Source organism: Rattus rattus, chromosome 7, assembly GCF_011064425.1.
Source record: "Rattus rattus isolate New Zealand chromosome 7, Rrattus_CSIRO_v1, whole genome shotgun sequence".
In the NCBI taxonomy this organism is placed as follows: domain Eukaryota; kingdom Metazoa; phylum Chordata; class Mammalia; order Rodentia; family Muridae; genus Rattus; species Rattus rattus.
The window spans coordinates 65,399,140-65,418,329 of NC_046160.1; the positions used below are offsets into that span (position 1 = coordinate 65,399,140).

Below are 19,190 nucleotides of genomic sequence, written 5' to 3' on the forward strand. Positions count from 1 at the left end.
CTGAGGCAGAGGCTCTGACCTCAAGGCTGGCTTTTAGGAAGATGTCTACAGACGCACAGTTGTCTCCTCCTTTAAATTTTAATATAACCGCACACCAAATACACAGAGGAGCTTCACTGCCCTAATCTCCGTCTTCCACTCATATTCTGGTGAGATTATGAACTGATTTACCTACTGAAAGAGAACACATGCAGCAACATGTCTAGACATGTGCTTCCCTTAGGTGAGGTCTTGCTATGCTAACTAAGCTGACGTTAGACTTGTGATCTTCCTACTTCGGTCTTTTGAGTAGCTGGGACCAGCCATGCAGCATCACACCTGGCTGAGGTCCACTTTTCAAAGCACAGTTAGGTGTTGCTTGAAAAAAACTGACTTCATAACACTGCTGCTCCAACTCTAACGCCAGCAGCAAGTTTAGTGGTGGCTAATGTTTAATCACTATTGTGGCTGTACAATACTTTTAAGTGTGCGACATGTATTTTCTTAAATAAACCTTGCTATTTCTTAAATAAAGCTTTGTGTTCTTCCTGTACAACTATAATTGACCTTTTATCGCCTTGTTTCTCAACTGCGAGCTCCTGTATAATTAAAAACAAGATACACACTTCCTATTCCAAGAGGCAAAAACAAGCATAGCTATACTAAAACTCAATGCAAAAACAACATCCAACAGTGTCCATCAAAGTCTTTGGCTCAACGTCCAACATCTGGAACTCACAACCTTCTGGGACTTGGGCAGCTTCATTTCTCCAGCTCTGCCACCTGCAGACACAGACAGATAGACAGACAGACACACACACACACAGACACACACACACAGACACACACACACACACACACAGACACACACAGACACACACACAGACACACACACAGACACAGACACACAGACACACACACACACACGCAGACACACACACACACACACACACACACACACACACACAGACACACACACACAGACACACACACACACACACACACACACACACACGTCTCACAAACTCATGCCAGCTCTACTTCAGACCTGCTGATGTTCTCAGTGCTCACTCCATGGCCTTGCATCCCTAATATGCTGGGGTCTGTAACAGAGACTACACCTTTACCAATGGCCTCCTAGCCTCTCTTCAGAGACTCTGACCTGCTGCATGGTGTCAAGCCTCAGCTTCTCCCGTAATCCCTCCAATCCTTTGCTTTCATGCCTCTAAAACCAGTACCATATAGGAGACACTTATACCTCACTAAGGTCAGCTGCCAGTTTGAGATGTGGCCTTAAACCCCTCTGAACTACAGCTTCTATGTGCTGACCCTAAGGAAATATTCCCCAGGAGATCTCACCTCAGTAATACTGGTCTCTTGTTGGTCACAGCTGACTTCTCAGCTCTAGCTAACTAGCATCTATTGTCCCAGTAAATCAAAGGTGTAATTTTCATACATTCTTAATTGGAATATGTCATACAAATGGCCTTCATAATCTTTAGACACTCTCCAACTTCCCTCTGAAGTTTCAGAAGCCAGGCCTCTGCTGTCCGCATTTCTCCTGCATCTTATCGTCTAAGCTTTCCCATCCCAAGGTCCCAGTACTCACAAAACAGTCAAAGGCATAAAAGACCCCACAGTCAGGTTCTTCTAGCAGTGCCCTGCCCTCTGGTGATGATGGCTGTCCTAGCTTACGTTCTGCTGCTGTGATGAAACACTGACCAGTGCTGTGCAGTGGTGCCCAGCAGCCTGCGAGTCTGAGGCTAGCAAGGTCTACAGTTCCAGGACAGCCAGGAGGACACAACGAAACCCTATGTTGAGAAACCAAACCAAACCAGAACAAAAGCCACTGAGCAAAACCTAGTTTTGGTACCTAGTTGAAAGTCCAGTATCAGAAAATAAAAACGAAGCAGTATAAACAATCATTCACGGTTTGCGATCTCATAACTTTGACATAATCCCTCAACGCCTATTCATTCCATTTTGACTTGATTAATAATCCAGCTCAGTTTTAGCCAGAGTGGAAAGGTGCACTACATTAAAAGTGAAAGGGCAACCCCGCTGAGAGCGGGAATAACCCAGAGCAGGCAGCCCACAGTGATGGAGGAAATGGAACACCTCCATAAAAGCAGAGAAACAAGGCGCTGTCAGTGCGTGAGATGCCATCATCCCAAGCACAGCAGAATCTGTAAGCTGGGGCAGGAAACCTTACTCTTCAAACCCAATCCTATCCTCATATTTGCTGCTTGCACAATCTGCCGCCTAGAACTTCCTCATTTTGCTGCTAGATGTGATTGGCTTTAGATTCCCACCCCCCCCTTCAGAGGTCTTATTCTAGTTAACACTCACTGACTCACCCTTTACCGTACTACGGCCCAACGGTCCAGATCATCTCCATGGTTCCAGTTCCATGGCTCTACATCATGGCCAAGACACATGGTGGTTCCACTTATAATTCATAACTTGCACAGAACACCGGGCATAGAACTTCACACACAGCTCATCTCCTGGAGCCACACCGCCCTGAGGGCTTTCCTGGCAGACACTGCTTCTCACTCCCTGTTTCATTCAATGACAGCTCCCTGGAATAACTCCTGGAATAATTCCTCTGCCTTCCAGCAGCTACTGAGCTATTGCCATGGCCCACCCATCTCACGGAGTAAATATACTGCCTATTGCATCAAGCTTCCATGCTGATATGGGAAACCCTCTGTCATCAAACTGATTGTTTTATATATATATGGTTGTGTACACACACATTTATGATGCATAACTACAAGTCACACCGTAATCGGCTCAGTTCAAGCCTTGCTAACATGAGTTTAACAAAAAACATTTCATAGCTTTTTGGACTTTGGAATTAAGTTTGAGAGATTCTGTACCCATGCCTTAAAAAGCCATAGTTTTGGACACACATCCAATTTCAATGTGCTGAGTATTTATTCAGAGTTCTAACATCTCATTTTGTTCCATACTTGATCTTTAAAAGGCCAAAAAACAATCCCAATTGATTCTTGCTTTAGAAAACACCTTCGATTTCATGTCTACACTGACACCTAAATAATATTCTACCTGATCTAGTAATCCAACACTGTCAGTAGCCAAGCGTCAAAGATAGACTGGGGCAAAACCAACTTATGATAGACATCGTGAGTGTTATATTAAAAAGAGAGGGTTGGGGATTTAGCTCAGTGGTAGAGTGCTTGCCCTAGCAAGCACAAGGCCCTGGGTTCGGTCCCCAGCTCGAAAAAAAAAAAAAAAAAGAACAACGGGGCCGGGAAAAAGCCCACCAACAAACAACAAGCCACAAAAAAAGGGATGAGACTCAAGGCCCTGCACTTGATTCCCAGTATGGAGGAGGGAAAGATGGAGATTGAACACAAAGGAAAAAAAAAAAAAAAAAAAAAAAAAAAAAAAAAAAAAAAAAAGCAAAAAGCAAGCAACCAGAAACAAAGCAAGCAACCAGAAACATAAAAAATATCCCCCCCCTTCTTCATTCCCAAGAGACCAAAACCATTGAAATGATATAACCATAAACTAGGCAGAAAAGCCACACCTCTCACAGCATCACACTGGATCTAGAATCCCAAAGAATCCTCAGAAGGGATTCTAAATGCCATTACATAAGTTACCAGGTATCTAGAATGGTTGAATTTAGACTATTCAGAAACTAACCCCTTATTTTAGTCATAAGAAAGGCTAACGAAGGTTGTTAGCAACTGCTCTCTTAAAAATTATGCTGCAAAGAATGGAGGGTGGAAGATAAAAATCACACAGGACAAAGACAAGGAACCTTAACTTTTTCCACAGAGAGTACATTCATTAGTTTAAATTGATGACGCTAATTTTAGATAACAATTTAGAAATCTTGAAGGTACTTTGGGATTCTGGGGAGGTTCAGCAAGCAAGAAGGCTGAGCAAGAATGAAGGCCTGAGATCAAAGTCACAGACAACGTGGATGAGGGCACGCACTTTTAAATGCATTGCTGTGTCCGGCAGAAAGATTGCTAGGGCTTTCTCCAGGTTTAGGGAGAGACCCTGCTTCAAAATCGGAGAAAGTGAGGGCAGGGCACCTGACCTCTGAACTTAGTTGTGGGTGCTAGCGGCTTTACATATATGCACATTACTACCCCCAACCCCGTTATTTTGGAACTCTGTATTTTTCTGTTACTAACATCAAACACTAAAATAATTCAACAAGTAAAGGTGACCTAATTAAGGATCTATAAAGAATACCAAAAGGTAAATTCTTGACCTACAGCTATCTATGTAAAATAAGTGTATTCCACAGCACAACAAATCCACCCTCTAATATTCTCTGCCCCTTAGTAAAACTGCCTCCTTGCCTTCTGGTGTTTTTGAAACTGAGTTACCTTATGTGGCCCTCTCTACATAAGCCTAGGTTGGCTGGGAACTCTCCCTTTTTCTGCCTCAATATCCTAAACACTAGAACTACAGGTGTGTGATGCTAGGCCTGGCTTTACTTGTTTAAAAAAAAAAAAAAAAGGGCTCTAAAACAAAGTAAATTTCAGTTTGGATGCTTATCTAAATCTCATTCTTTGTCCCGGTCTGTTAGCACACCCTTAAATTCCAACACTCTGAAGGCAGAGGCAGGTTTGAGACCCTGTCTCAAATAAATTATCAAACCTCATCCTCAGACATAGTTCCTAAGATGTTTGGGAAATAAAACCAGACAACCCTGCGCTAATAACTCGTTCCCTAACTTAAGTTAATCTCCCAGTACTGTTTTTCAAAGTTCCGAACTGTATAGGCCTTCTTTTACTTCCTTAAACTTCTAAGCTCTAAGTTCCTTTAGGGCGTCTAGCATTTTTATACACCACGCACAACCCAAAGGACCGCAAGCCATCTGATTTGTCTGACCTGACAGTTCAAATTCCCTTTACCTGCCAGAGGTACACGTTATAATTAATAAGAACCATAAGGCGCTTTACGAAGTTCCTAAAGATTTGCAACCACTTGAAATGATGTTTCGCTGGTTTGTAGGAAAGTGAAATAAGCAAATAAATGAAAATAAAACCAAACGTTTCCACCGACCCTGCAAACGCCCCCCCCCCAGCACCCCCCAGCACCCCCGGCAAAGGCTTTCCTTCTTAAGAAGACCTGGAAACTTCTGGCAACAGAAGGCAACGTCCACTCTCTGCAGCTGGGGGCCGACCTGGCGCTGCAGGGCGGGTCCCCAGCCGCGGGGCGACCTGGTCCCCGACTTTCCCCTCCCGCATCCTGGACCCGCAGCAGCCGACCCCGCCTACCTGTTGTGCGGAGGGAGAAACCCGCCACGCCGCAGTCAGCCCCCATGTCCCGTCTGCGTCTGCAGCCGGGACCCTGACCCCCTCGACTCGGTCCCACCCGGGCCGGGTCCTCAGCCTCCGCACCGCGCCCACCCGGGTCTCGCGCCACCCGGCTCCTGCCGCCCCTCCCCAGCCCCTAAGCACGCCGCCCCCAGCCTCCTCTCCGCGTCTCCCAGCTTGCCTGCAGAGACGCCCTGGGCTCACACCTGTCCCGGCTGTGCCACGTTACGGGCTCCGCGACAGCACAGCGGCACCCGGCTCACCGCCGGCGACTGGAGCGGGGAGAGCGGGCGGGGCTGACAGCACGGCGGGAGCGGCCATTGGGAGCGGCCGGCCCCTCCCGCGCCCAGGCTGGCCAGCCGCCCGCCGAGCCAGAGAGCGCATACTGTGGCAGGCATGACTACTCCACCGCTGAGAAAGAGATGGGAGAGCCTGAGTCCGAAGTCACTTCTAGGACAGCATGCTGTCTTACAGTCCAGAGATTCCGGCCACAACTATTTTTGTCTATTTTTGTCGCTGCCAGAATCTACACTTGCGGCTTAGAAGGCAGACACTTCAGGAGCCTGGAAAAATTCAGGCAGGGCTGGAGCTGAAGGAGGATATGATGGACTCTTACCCAAGGAAGGAACCCTAAAGAACCTTGATGGGAACCTAAGTGTAAAAGGACAATTGAAGATCACATACGGAGTCCGTGACTCCAAGTCAGATGTGTTTTTCCACTGTAATCAGGAGTTTAAGTGTAATTTTTTTTCCTTTGCTTTGAAACAAGCTTACAAGAAAGTTGCAAACGTCGTACAAAACATTATTCTCCTGAACGGCTTTGATATTTAAGTTGCTAACATTATGCCACAATGTTCCCAAGCACCTTCCAAATAGTCATAATAACTACCCTAGCGATATTCTTTATGTGATACATTCGGTTTTCTGGTTGTCTGAATCATGTTCCTTATAAATAAAGGTCTTCAGTTCCAAAATAAGTGTTCTATTTTCAATCCATATCTTCCATCGGGAATACTTCCTTTGTCTTTCTTTGACATTTACAACCTTGACATCTTTGAAGATTTTTAGCCCACTGTTTTTATAGAAAAGTTTTCATTTTGAGTCTGTCTGATACTTATTCATTAGATTTAAACTTCACGTCTTTGAGAACTCTCACGAGTGATTCTGTGTTCATATGTTTTGGTGTTTGCTCTTTGTTGCTTCTCACCAAAGGATGAAAACAAGTTCCTTTTTCCATCTTTGTAATTAATATGTATTCTCTTTGAAGCTATTTTGTTTCAGGGTACTTGTGAATAATCTTGTTTAGAAATTTGTAATCTCTCTAGAGGCAAAGTTTATAAGTTATAACTGTTTCTGGTTTTTGCCTAGTAAGCAAGTAGCCTCACGGCCATGGGACACTGAATTCATCATGGCTTCCCCACCATGGTGGAGTTTACCCTTTCAGACCTTGAAGCACACAACATGTTTCTTCTAAATAAATTGTTTCAGTTGCTGATGCCTGTAAAAAAAAAAAAGAGAGAGAGAGAAAGAAATTTGTAATTTATATTACTGGATCTAGAATTTTTCCACTTCATTAAATGAGTTGAGTATAGTTTACTTATTTACTTTTTACAACTGTTTATTTGTGTGTGGGCCTACATGTGTGTATGTGCACCACATGCATGCAGTGCCCATAAAGGCCAGAAGAGGGCACCAGATCCGCTGGAACTAGAGTTCTAGGCAGTTGTGAGCTCTGTGATATAGGTGTTAGGAACTGAACTGGGATCCTCTGCAAGAGCAATGAGAGTCTTTCTTTTTTTCTTTTGTGTTGCATCCTGTGCAGCTTGGTCCTAGAAACCTCACTGGAGCAGTAAGAGAGTGGAGAAAGGACAAACACAGGTACAGAAAAGTTGGAGTAAGGTGGGCCACGGTCATTTTGATGGAGTGGCACCAAGTATGAAATAACCCACTGGAACCTCAGCACATGAATTATGTGCAGCACAGGGGAAGGGGTTAATAGTCTTGATAAGAGTATCTGTAGCCAGCTGCAGTCGTTAGCTTTTTACACATTGGTCAATCATTAGTAAACACTTGAGCCAGAAGAGGACTTTGCCACTCCCATGGGTCTGAGGCCTAGGGTCCTTGACATGGCCATACCTTTGTTGCCATTACACATTCACTCAGGGCTTATCTCAGTTCCTTCCAGTTGTTTTATTTATATGTACATACGTGTACCTGTCTTTATACGGACTATTTGCATGCAGGAACCCTTGGATGTCTAAAGACTTTGTTGGAGCTTTAAAAACTAGCGTCAAAAGTAGTTTGAGATGCCTGATGTGGGAGCTGGGAGCTGAGCCAGAGTCCTCTGCCTGAGCAGCACAGAGCTATGAATTCTAAGTCAGAAATTCATTCATTCTTGCTTCTGTGTCTTTGTGTTTTGAGTTATTTCCCAACATTCTATCACTAAACATTTTAAAAGATAAAACAAAGCCTTTTGTATACCCTCTACCCATCATCCGGATTCTGTGGCCTTTAGAGAAGTCTCCCTACTCTGGGCACATCTTTACTTTCTGGCATAATTAAGATTTCTCAGTCTCACTTTGTGCCAGTCTTGTAGGATGATGTCATACAGGTGAGGGCAAGTACAAGATAGAACGAGGCCTGGCATTGGACAAGAAGGAAGGATGGGCAGGAATAAAGTTTGAGGGAAGAGGAGGAGACTGGAACCAGAAGAGGGGAGAAGCAGCGGAGAAAACATGGAGGCTGATGTTAAGATTCCTCTCTGCACATTTACAGGTTGTTATGAATGTTCTTAAGGGATGGATGTGTACAGGGCCTTGTGTGTTTAGGTGGGCAATTATATCTTATCAATTGGATCAGAGGTTCTTTTGTTGTGTGTTCTTTCATGTTGTGATTCAAGTTTAAGAGAGTGTATGGTGGCTAGAGACACTGGGCCACCATGGAGTTGGGATGTGTGTTTCTGGCATGGTGGCAGCCTGCCTTGGGAACTGGATGGGTAGAGAGATTGTTGCCAGGCTCAGAGAGAAGCCTTCGGCAGTGTGATGTGGGATGGAGCAAAGAAGGTGAGAGGCTTTGCTGACTGAGATGAAGATATCCAGCAGATATCTTGGGGGCACTGCAGTGCCGGATCTAGTGTGGGATAAAGGACAACCTTTTTTTTTTTTTTTTTTTTTTTTTATAATTTCACAGCAACACAGCCTGGATGTAGCTATTTCTTGAGAAGCTTTGGTTCCTCTTAATGGCCACATATAATTTGCAGTTAGGTTTGTTTGCTACTATTGTTGTAGCATTACTGCCCATGTTGCCTCGCTCGAGGATGGAGCCAGAAAAATATTTATATATTCATACATGGAGTCTGCTGGTATGAATCTGCCTCTGCACATGCATACAGTTATAGTGCTTTCTCTAATTGTATACATTTCCAATAAGAACATAGAGTCTTGGGTAGGATTCTCTCAATAGGCAAAGCACCATTAGAAATATTCAAAGAGGTGTTTCAACACAGCAACATGGATATTGACCCATGATGGTGAGTGGACCATACTAAGCTGTTTAATCTCAAAGGAGGCAATTAAACTCACTAGTACCTCTACATGAACATACAGAGCAAAGGTAGACGTTGCCACTATGCATTTAACAGTATTTCCACAAGAAATGGCCACGGTTACATTCCTATTTGATCCTAAGGTCACTTAGGTTCTTTCTCAACCCTCAGTCTCTAATCAGACAAAGAAATAGAGTATACCTGCATGAAGTTTATGGTTTTTGTTCTTTAATAAGGAACACTTATTAAAAGATTTATGGGGCTGGAGCAATGGTTCAGTGGTTAAGAACACTGTGGTGTTTGAGTAGGCTTGGGACTGTAGACTCATGTGTTGGAATGCTTGGTCCATGGGGAGTGGCGCTATTAGGAATTGTGGCCTTTTGGAGGAGGCGTGTTATTGTGGCTCTGAGGTCTCTATGCTCAGTCTCCACTCATTGTGGAAAGAGAGGCTCCTTGCTGCCTGTGCAAGATCTAAGTCTCCTCCTGGCTGCCTTCAGATCAAGATGTAGGACTCTCTGATCCTCCAGCGCCATGTCTGCCTCATGCTGCCAGCTTCCCACCACGATGATAATGGACTGAACCTCTTACTGTAAGCCAGCCCCAACTAAGTGTTTGCCTTTAAGAGTTGCCTTGGCCATGGCGTCTCTTCACAGCGGTAGAACACTGACTAAGACAGGCACTGACTGCTTTCTAAGGGAACCCATGTTTCATTCTCAGTGCTCACATGGTGGCTCATAAACATCTGTAACCCCAGTTGCAGAGGATCCAGTACCTCCTGACCTCCACAGGCACTAGTCACACACGGTACACGCCCGTGTGCATGCACATGCGCGCATGCTCTCACACACACACACACACACACACACACACACACACACACAGGCAAAACACTCATACGCATAAAATTAAAAAATTAAACAAAAATAGTTTTTTAAGTGTGAAAAAGTACTTTGTAGGCATGGGGTCATATTTTAAAATAACAACTTGAACATAATCCTACTATCTGTACACAACAATTATTTCCAGTTATTTGTCTTTCTTTCAACAGTTACGTATCTGTGAACTGTGATATGCAAATGGCATATCAACTTTAGATTCCTAGTTATTTCATTGTTGTTGGTCAAATAAACAATACTGTATGAGTATAACGTTGCTAGCATTTAATCACATGAGCCTGGGAGGGGGAGGAAAAAATCAACTTTTATCATCAACACGTTGAGGGGAGCCTTAATTTCCTATTATAGACACACATGATTGACAAAGACTGAAGCCCACTTCAAAATGACTTTGTAATCAGCTATGATTTTTCTTTTACTTACACCTGCTATAATGGTTAGTTTTGTTAACTTGACACAATCTAGCATCACCTGGGAAGAGAGTCTCAATGAGGAATTGCTTAGGTCAGTTGGCCCATGAGCATATCTGTGGGGGATTGTCTTGGTCATGTTAATTGATGTTGGAAGACCCAGACCTCTGTGGGCAGCACAGTACCCTGGCTCCTAGGTTGTATATGAGTGGAGAACGTCAGATGAGCAGTAGGCATGCATGCATGCAAGCATGTTCTCCCTGCTAGTGACTGCAAATGAGGCTGTTTTAAGTTCCTGCCCCTTGAACTGTGAGCTAAAGTAAGCCCCTCTTCCCCCAAGTTGCCTTTTTATTAAGATGTTTATAAGCAAGCAACAGAAAGAAACCACCCCCTGACCCTTGAAGCTCGGGTTCTGGAAGCCTGGCCAGGGTTGGAGAGGGTATGCAGAAAAGACAGACACACACTGACACAGTGAAGCCGGCGGGGGTCAGGTGGGGTCTGAGCAGTGTGTTTATTAAGTCCGGTACAGGGTTAGCTCGTCCATACAATGTTCAGTTCCAGCTCAGGATAGTCTCATGCTTGGAAAATCCAAGAAGAGGATGGTCAGCTGCCAGCTTTGACACATAGCAATCAATCGTTGACTCGGGAGGATGTGTTGCCATTTTCCCTGTGTCTGGGCCCTATGGCCGCATGGGTAATGGCTTTGCGAATTTTACATGACTCTGAGGCCTCAGGGTACTCAACATGTTTGTGTTCATGCCAACAATGCATGTGTGCTTAGGATACTCGCCCAGGGCTTCCTCCACTCCCCACAAATCTAAAGCACCGGGTTTCACATCTCACAGAGCCAGAGAACCAGGAGAGAGAACCAGGAGAGAGATTTCAGGAAGCCAGTGGAAAGATGCCTTATGTGTGGGAGAAGAGCGCGCTGGTCTTTGGCATGGAAGATGGGGAGGATGTGACCCTGAAAGGGCATGCGGCAAGGCAGAAAGTTCCAGCAGTGAGAGGAGGACCTGGCAGCGATATGCCGACAGCGGCCAGAGAGAGCAATCTGTTAATGGGATCCGGAGCAGACTATGGGAAAAGGTTGGTGTCTGTGGGAAGTCACCAAAGTGGGGCTGAGAGGAATCAGAAAACAGTCCTTGGTCTGCTTGTCAGTTTGTTCCTGCCACAAAGTCCCTGATGGAAACCACAGGAAGCACCATCCAGTGCCAAATTAGTCACAGAGTTCATCCAGCAAGGTGAAAGAACCAAGTTTGATAATACTGGCAACTGCTCTAAACACAAGCCAGAGCCGAAGAAGGAACAGACTAGGGTGGGGAGTTGGAACAGAGGAGGCCGCTAGGACTGAGGGACGAGTAAACCCTCAACTTAGGCAGCAAACACCTCAAGCAAACTGCTTGTTTACCTAGAGATAGATAGCATAAAAATAAACGAGTGTTTTCATTCGGGACGCTCCATTCTTTACGAGTAGCAGAGAAGGCACTCCAGAAAAATCTTACTTACCAACTGCAGAGTGGATATGAAACTCACAACAGAGGACCATTCACTTAAATACCGAGGATGAAGGAATGACACGCAAAATAATTTTAAGGCTCAAATAATTCATAATAAAATTAACAAGATTATTAATGTTGTCTAGCTCAAGAATTGAACTTAGTATAGGAACCATATAAATTTTATTTTTGCTGAGTTATCAAATGCAAAGTATATAAATATGACTTAAAATCTTAAAATGTGTTCTCTTTCTCTATGATAATTACAATAAATCTTACGTTTCAGGGCCAGTGAGCAAGTCAAAGCATTTGCTGTTCCTGCCTGACCATCTGAGTTGAACTCTTCAACCCACAGTGAAAGGAGAGAGAGAACAGACTTCTGAAAGCTGCCCTCTGACCTCTACGCATCCACTGCGCCCACGTTCACATCCACACACACCCATCACACACGAGTACTCTGTCTTTCTAAACGCACAGGACAGTCATGGTGGCACAGACCTTTGACCCAGCACGCAGGAGGCAGAGGCAGGAAAAGCTCTGAGTTCGAGGCCAGCCTGGTCTCCATAGCAAATTCCAGAACAGCCAGACTACACAGAGAGACCCTGTTTCGAAAAAAAGTTTTGTTGCTGACAAAACTCAGGAGAAAGAAATGAATCTGGACGCAAATATTTAGCTGACCAGTATGAATCAAGTTGCTCATGAAATATGGTTACACTAATTTTCAGGCCATGAGTCATCTGTCAGGAGGGAAAAAGAAACATGCTAATAATGTGGAATAGGATTATGCACTCTTGAACTCAATTTACCAACCTGCAGGCATTGTCAGAGCGGAGCACAAATCCATTTAGAGGCCACCCTTCCTCATGTTAAGGCTGCTTTATTGGCTTGTACACTTTCTCCTTTTGTTTGCCACTTCTTGCTGGGATTCTATGAGACCAAAATCAAGAAAGACATATCCTTACTTATTATTTATGATAAAAATATTATGATCTTTTGGCGATAGTTCTTATTTGAAAACCTAGTAGAGCTTTTCAGTGAATCTATCTGGTCCTGGATGTTTTTGGCTAGACTTTTTTTTTTATTGCTACTTCCACCACCTCACTTCTTATTCTTAAACTTCCTTATTTTCTTTTAAGACAGGGTCTCTCTAAAAGGCCTGGTTGTCCTTGAACTCACTATATGGGTCAGGCTGACCTTGAACTCAGAGACCTGCCTGCTTCTCCCTCCCAAGTGCTGGGCTTAAAGGCACGCCCCACCACGTACCACCATGCCTGGCCAATCTCACTGCTTCTTATAGGTCCGTCTAAAATTGTTTATTTCATCTTTGATTAATTTTGTTAGGACATAAGTATAGAAATGCATCTGTTTGGCTCTTCCAATTCAGTAGAAGGTAGTATCCTAACATAATATCTTATATTATTTGAGAGTTTCCTGCATATACAATGTACTTTGATCATGTCACCTCTACTTCTCCCTCCAACTCCCCACAGACCTCATACACATCTTCTCCTTACCCACCAAATCCAGTTAGTCCTGCATGTATGTGCATGGTTATGCGGCCATCCACTGGAGCCCAAGGAACTCACCCGGAGTTGCCCAAAGAAAATTGGCTAGTCCTCCCTTAGTAGTAATCAACTACCAACAGCTCCTAATCTAGGAATTGGGTCTCACAGGCCCCTCACCAATGCCTTATCCTCATATTTATTTGTGGAGATAGTTTTCTTACATAGCTGGTTCACTCTTGCTCCTTGTTATGGCTCAGTATATGACAATAGGTCCTTATTTTCTATACATTTATGTGGTCAGCACGTTTCTCTAAAACTTTCAGCTGTTTTGAATGTTTGTTTTTCTCCTCATTTTTAAATTAGTCTTAAAAATTACCATGCAGAGTAATGGGTTTATCATAGCACTTTCATGAATTCTTCATTCTGTTCAGTCCTTGTCTTCCCTATGCCAGGCCTTGACATGCCCTGCACTCTACTTCATTAAAATTCTCTTTCTTCTTTCATTTTGCATATGTTCTTTTACCCCTTTCCCTCCTCCCTTAAGATCTCTTTCCCTTCTTTCATTGTCCTCTTTCTAGCTTTATGAAACACACACACACACACACACACACACACACACACACATCTGGGATCTGCATGTGAAAGAAAACATGAAGTGCTTGTGTTTCTACATCTGAGGTAGTTTGCTATATAATATAATCATTTCTAGTTTCATCCACTTTACTGCAGATATAATGGTTTTATTTCCTTTCATGGTGGAATAAAATTTCATTATTTATATGCCCCACGTTTCCTTTACCATTCATCTATTGGTGGACATCTAGGCTCGTCCTGTTCCTTATTCACTGTAAGCATTGCCGCAGTAAATGTGGGTGTGTAAGTTGGCTAAGGCATGTTGATTTAGAGTCCTTCACATGCTTACCTGGGAAAGACAGAGCAAGGCCATTTGGTAGTTATAGTTTCTGTTTTATTCAGAAACCTCCACACTGATTTCTGCCAGTTTACACTCCCACAAGAAGCAAACAACGATTCTTCTTCTCCATATCCTTGTGAGCATTTGTTTTTTGTTTGTTTGGTCGCTTTGGTTTTTCAAGACAGGGTTTCTCTGTGTAGACCTGGCTGTTCTGGAACTGGCTCTGTAGACTAGGCTGGTCTTAAATTCAGAGATCCACCTGCCTCTGCCTCCCAAGTGCTGGGATTAAAGCTGTGCACCACCTCCTGGTGGTTTTTGTTTTCTTGATGGCGGCCATCCCTGCTGGGGTGAGCTGGAATCTCAGAGAAGCTTGAATTTGCATTTCCCTGATAGCTAAGGATGTCAAAGCCTTTGGCAGAGTTAATCAGCCTTTATGTTTCTTCTTTTGAGAACTATCTGTTCAGTTCATTGTTCATTCCCCGAGTGAAGACTTGTTTTCTTAGTATTTGGAATAAGTGATCTTAAATGTTCACTAAGAAGCCTGTGGACTTCGGTGGACTCTATTATATCTCAAATTTCATTCACTGGGGTCTTCTCATTCTATTGCCTACTTTGGCTCTGGGCTTGTTAGTCTTATTCTTCTTCAAAGAAGCACATCTTTGGGGTGGGGTACTGCACGCCTTTAATCCAGCACTTGGGAGGCAGAGGCAGGTGGATTTCTGAGTCTGAGGCCAGCACGGTCTACAGAATGAGTTCCAGGATAGCCAGGTACACAGAGAAACCCTGCCACAAAAACGCACAAAATCCCACACATCTTTGTTTAATCCTGCCTATGGCTCTTCTAGCCATCATTTCCTTTCTGCCCTCACGTTTGTTATGTACTTCCTGCCATTCGGGGCTTTGGGCTTTGGGCTTTGCTTTTGTTTTCCTAGGACATGAATGCTTCACTGGTTGTTCATTCATTTGAGATCCCTCTGACTTCTTCCCATTTTTTATATTTTTTCTTTTTCTTTTTCTTTTCTTTTTGAGAATTTCGTACATATGTACAATGAAATACAAGTATATCTACTCTCCAATTCTTTCCTTCCAACTTCACATCTTTAAAAAAAAAGATTTTTGATCACCTACTAAGTCCAGTTGTCTACGTATACATGGAGAGCCTAGCAATGGCCGCTTCTTCAAGGAGGGATGATTCTTCCTCCCCCAGCAACTATTTGCTGCCAATGGCCCCTCAGTAAGGAGTGGGCAGGAGATCAACTGTCTCTTCTGTGCTAGAATTTTGTCTGGCTTGATCTTGTGTAGGCCTCTCTGAATTTTTGTTTGTTTGATTATTTGTTTTGAAACTGGGTTTCTCTATGTAGCCCAGGCTGTCCTAGAACTCACTTTGTATACCAGGCTGGCCTCAAACTCAAAAGCCTGCCCGTCTCTGCCACCTGAGTGCTGAGTCCCCCCACCATGCCTGGCATATACTTTATTCTTAGAGCAAACTTAGTTGGGTCCCAAAGGCCCTGGCATGCCATATTTTCAGATGCACTGACTCTAGGAAAATTTAACTTTCTGATTTCTCCAATGACAACTCAATTTGAGAGCATATTGTTCTGTCTCCAAGTATTTTCGGAGTCCCTGTAGTTTCTTTTGTTATTTATTTCTAGTTTATTTCACTCTACTTCAATAAGATATAATAAATTATTTTTATTTTTTCATATTTGTTAAAGCTTCCTTTGTGGACCAGAATGTTATCTGTTCTAGAGGGAGTGAGGCTCCATGGAATTGTTTTCTGAAGGGACTCCGGCCAGCTCCTGTGGCGGGTGAGCATGGCTCTGGCAGGCCTTGCCCTTCTCTCCGGTTCTCCCTCTGTCTTGCTAAAAACCGTTAGATTGCATTCCTAAGGCTGGCCACCAAGGCCTATTCCCTTATTTGGTCACTTCCTCCTCCTAAGGCTGACTACCAAGGTCCAGCTATCAAAGTATTGAAGTTTAAAATTAAATACTTCATCCTAACTTGGGTTTTCCCCTTGTACCTTTATAAACTGCCACGTTCCTATGTGCCAAGCCTGTCTTCTCTCTGTCCAGCAGTCCTTTGTCCTCCAGGATAAATATTCCTTTCCCCTCTCCTTTGTTCCTGTCCCCTTCTCCTTCATCCTCTAACCCTCTAACTCCCATCTTTGTCTCTTATCCCCCCTGCCCCCCGTCCCTCTGGGATAAATAAATCGTCTTTGTGCTGATGACTTGTCTTGGGGGTCCTGAGCCAACACTTTTCCTTTTATTTTCCATATCTGTTGAATGTGTTAGGTCTGCTATAGCTATGCTAAGTCCACTCGATCTGCACTGTAGTTTAGTAGAAGTCTGTTTCTGGTATTTAGATGAGAATAGGGTATGGAAACCACTTTCTGTTATATGAGGACCAGTCTGATCTTTTATTAGTGCTGACATACATTGAGCGTCCGAGCAGTGTATGTGTACTTTTAATTACAGGGGTTCCTGTTTTATTAATGAAAACAGACTTCTTTATCTCTCCTCATGAACTCTGGCCTGACTTGTACTTGTATCGGGTCTCAGAGTAGCCACACAGCTTGTTTTCAGTGTCTCTTCACTTGATAGACTGTTTTCATCCTTCCATCCCCTCCCCCGCTCCCTACCCCAACCTCCATCTGCGAGTTCTCTGGAGAAATTAGCCAGATCTAGTTTCCTCAATCTAATCAGCTATTTCAAGTCTTTCTGTTGGTGTGTTCAGGCTATTTAAATGTAAGGTCATTTTTGAGGGGTGCTTGAGGATTCCTAAGATTTTGTTGGCTATTTGTTTTGTTTGTTTGTTTTGCTTTTTATTCCTCTGTTAGGATCAGAAGTTGGCTGCTTACTGTGTTGATCATCATGGGTTTTTCCTGTTCCCTTTTGTGAGTGTTTCTCTTCAGAAAGTTACTGTTTCCTGTGCTCTTGTGACTGAGAGCATCTTTCTTCCTCCTGTATGCAGAATTCCTTAAACTGTCTTCTTTTTTTTTTAATTTTATTTTTTTTATTTTTTTAAAATTTTTTTTTAATTTTTATTTTTTTTAAACTGTCTTCTGCAGTGCTGGCTTGGTGGTCACAAAATGTTTAGCTTGTGCCTGCCTTGAAGTGTTCTTGGTTCTCCATCAATTTTGAAAGATAGCTTCATTGTAGTTAGCAATTCTTGCCAGCTTTACATTGGAGGTGGATGGATGGGGTCAATCTCTAGGACTTCCCAGAGACCTGGGATGGGGGAGGCCCCCAGGAGTCTATGGGGGTGACTTTAGCTGAGAATCCAAGCAATGGGTATATGGGACCCGAAGAGACTAGCCCCTGTAGTCAGGCAGGACCTCCAGTGGAGGGATAGGACACTAACCCACTCACAAAACCTTTGACCTAAAACTTGTCCAGTCTACAAGAAATTTAGGGACAAAGATGGAACAGGGACTGAGAGAATGACCAACCAGTGACAGGCCCAACTTGAGACCCATCCCATGGATAAGCACCAATTCCTGACGCTAGTAATGATACTCTGTCATGCATGCAGACAGGAGCCTAGCATAATTGTTCTCCATCCAGCAGCTGACTCAAACAGTCACACAGACCCACAGCCAAATATTGGATGGGTTGGGGAATCTTATGGAAGAGTTGGAGGAAAGATTGAGGAACCCAGAGAGAATAGGAACTCCACAGGAAGACCAACAGAGTCAACTAAGCTGGACCCTTAGGAACTCTGAGCCTGAACCAAAGAGCATACATGGGCTGGACTTACACCTCCTAGCACATATGTAGCAGATGTGCAACTTGGTCTTCATGTGGGTCCTGAACAACTGGAATGGGGGCTATCCCTAAAGCTGTTGCCTGTCTGTGGATCCCATTCCCCTAAGTGAGCTGCCTTGTCTGCCTCAGTGGGAGAGGATGTGCCTAGCCCTGCAGATACTTGCAATGTACACACACACACACACACACACACACACACACACACACACACACACACACACACACACCCCAGGGCAGTCTTCACCCACTCAGAGGAGAAAGGAATGGGGGGTAGGGGGAGGGACTGTGTGATAGGGTGTGGAGACTGGGAGGTGGGGGCAACAGTGATCAGGATGTAAAGTGAAATATATCATTGAAATATATCATTCCATGCTTTCCTGGCCTTTCAGATTACTGAAGAGTAGTCTAGTGTTTCTTCCTTTGTAAGTTGACATCTTCTCCTCGTATTTTTTTAATATTGCTTCTTTGCTGAGTTTTGACGTCTTGTCTTTCATTTGCTAAGAGGTTCTTTTCTGGTGATGTCTCTTGAGGATTCTTAATACCTCCTGTATTTGAATGTCCATTTCTTTTTCCAGGTTTAGAAATGTCTGTCATCATTTCGTTGAATGGATTCTTTTTTGCCTTTAGTTTTTATCTTTGCTCTTTGTATCTTGTGGACTCTCAGGGTGATAATATCCTAGGGTTCTTGGGTAGTGTAGACAAGTTTTTCTTTTTTTCTTTTCTTTATAGATGTTTGAGTGTAGTATTTCATCCACCATGCCCTGTTTTTATTTGAATCATTGAGTCCTTGGAAATTGGAGACTGTCCCAGAGCAGGTCTGGGGGAGGGCAGCTAACGTGTGAACTCACTGCATTCCTATAGTTTATGATGCTATTGAGCCTGATGTGCCCCAGAGCTGTCTTCTCTCCACGTGTTTATCTTCTTACCCTCTGTGTGAGCAGGGCCTGTGCTGGGTACATTTAGCTTTGCAATCTTGGCTGGGCAAGTTCCCTTCTCCTCCCAAGACTCCCCAGATGGTACTGGGAGATATGGCTAGTTCGTCTGATGGGGTAGGTGATGGAGAAGGGATGCCTATCAAATATATTGCAAGTGTGGTCTGCACAGGGGACCTGTCCTTCTACTTGTAAGATCTCCTGAGTACTACTCAGCTGATGGGAAGACACTGCTGTAATGTTAAGTTAGGCATTGGGGCTTTCGGGGTGGGTGTGGAGTGTGCGGGTGTTAGGGTTCTACAAGAGATAGCTGGCTCCGGAGGTTGACAGGCTTAGGGACATCAAAGTCCTGAGTCATTCTGAGTGGATGAGACCTGTTCCCAGTCATCAGGATGGGGCCGTCATTCCCTACACACTTTATTACCTGGGCTGAGCATCCTGC

General features: G+C 44.0%; 1 protein-coding gene across 1 annotated transcript in view; it reads right to left on the reverse strand.

The window, feature by feature from the left end:
• Heatr5a (HEAT repeat containing 5A) overlaps positions 1 to 5,574 on the reverse strand; it is an 89,999-nt gene extending 84,425 nt beyond the window's left edge. Inside the window, exon 1 of the mRNA XM_032907720.1 lies at positions 5,495 to 5,574. The gene's annotated coding sequence lies outside the window, so the exon portion shown is untranslated. The remainder of the gene's footprint in view (positions 1 to 5,494) is intronic.
• Positions 5,575 to 19,190: the final 13,616 nt, after the last annotated feature.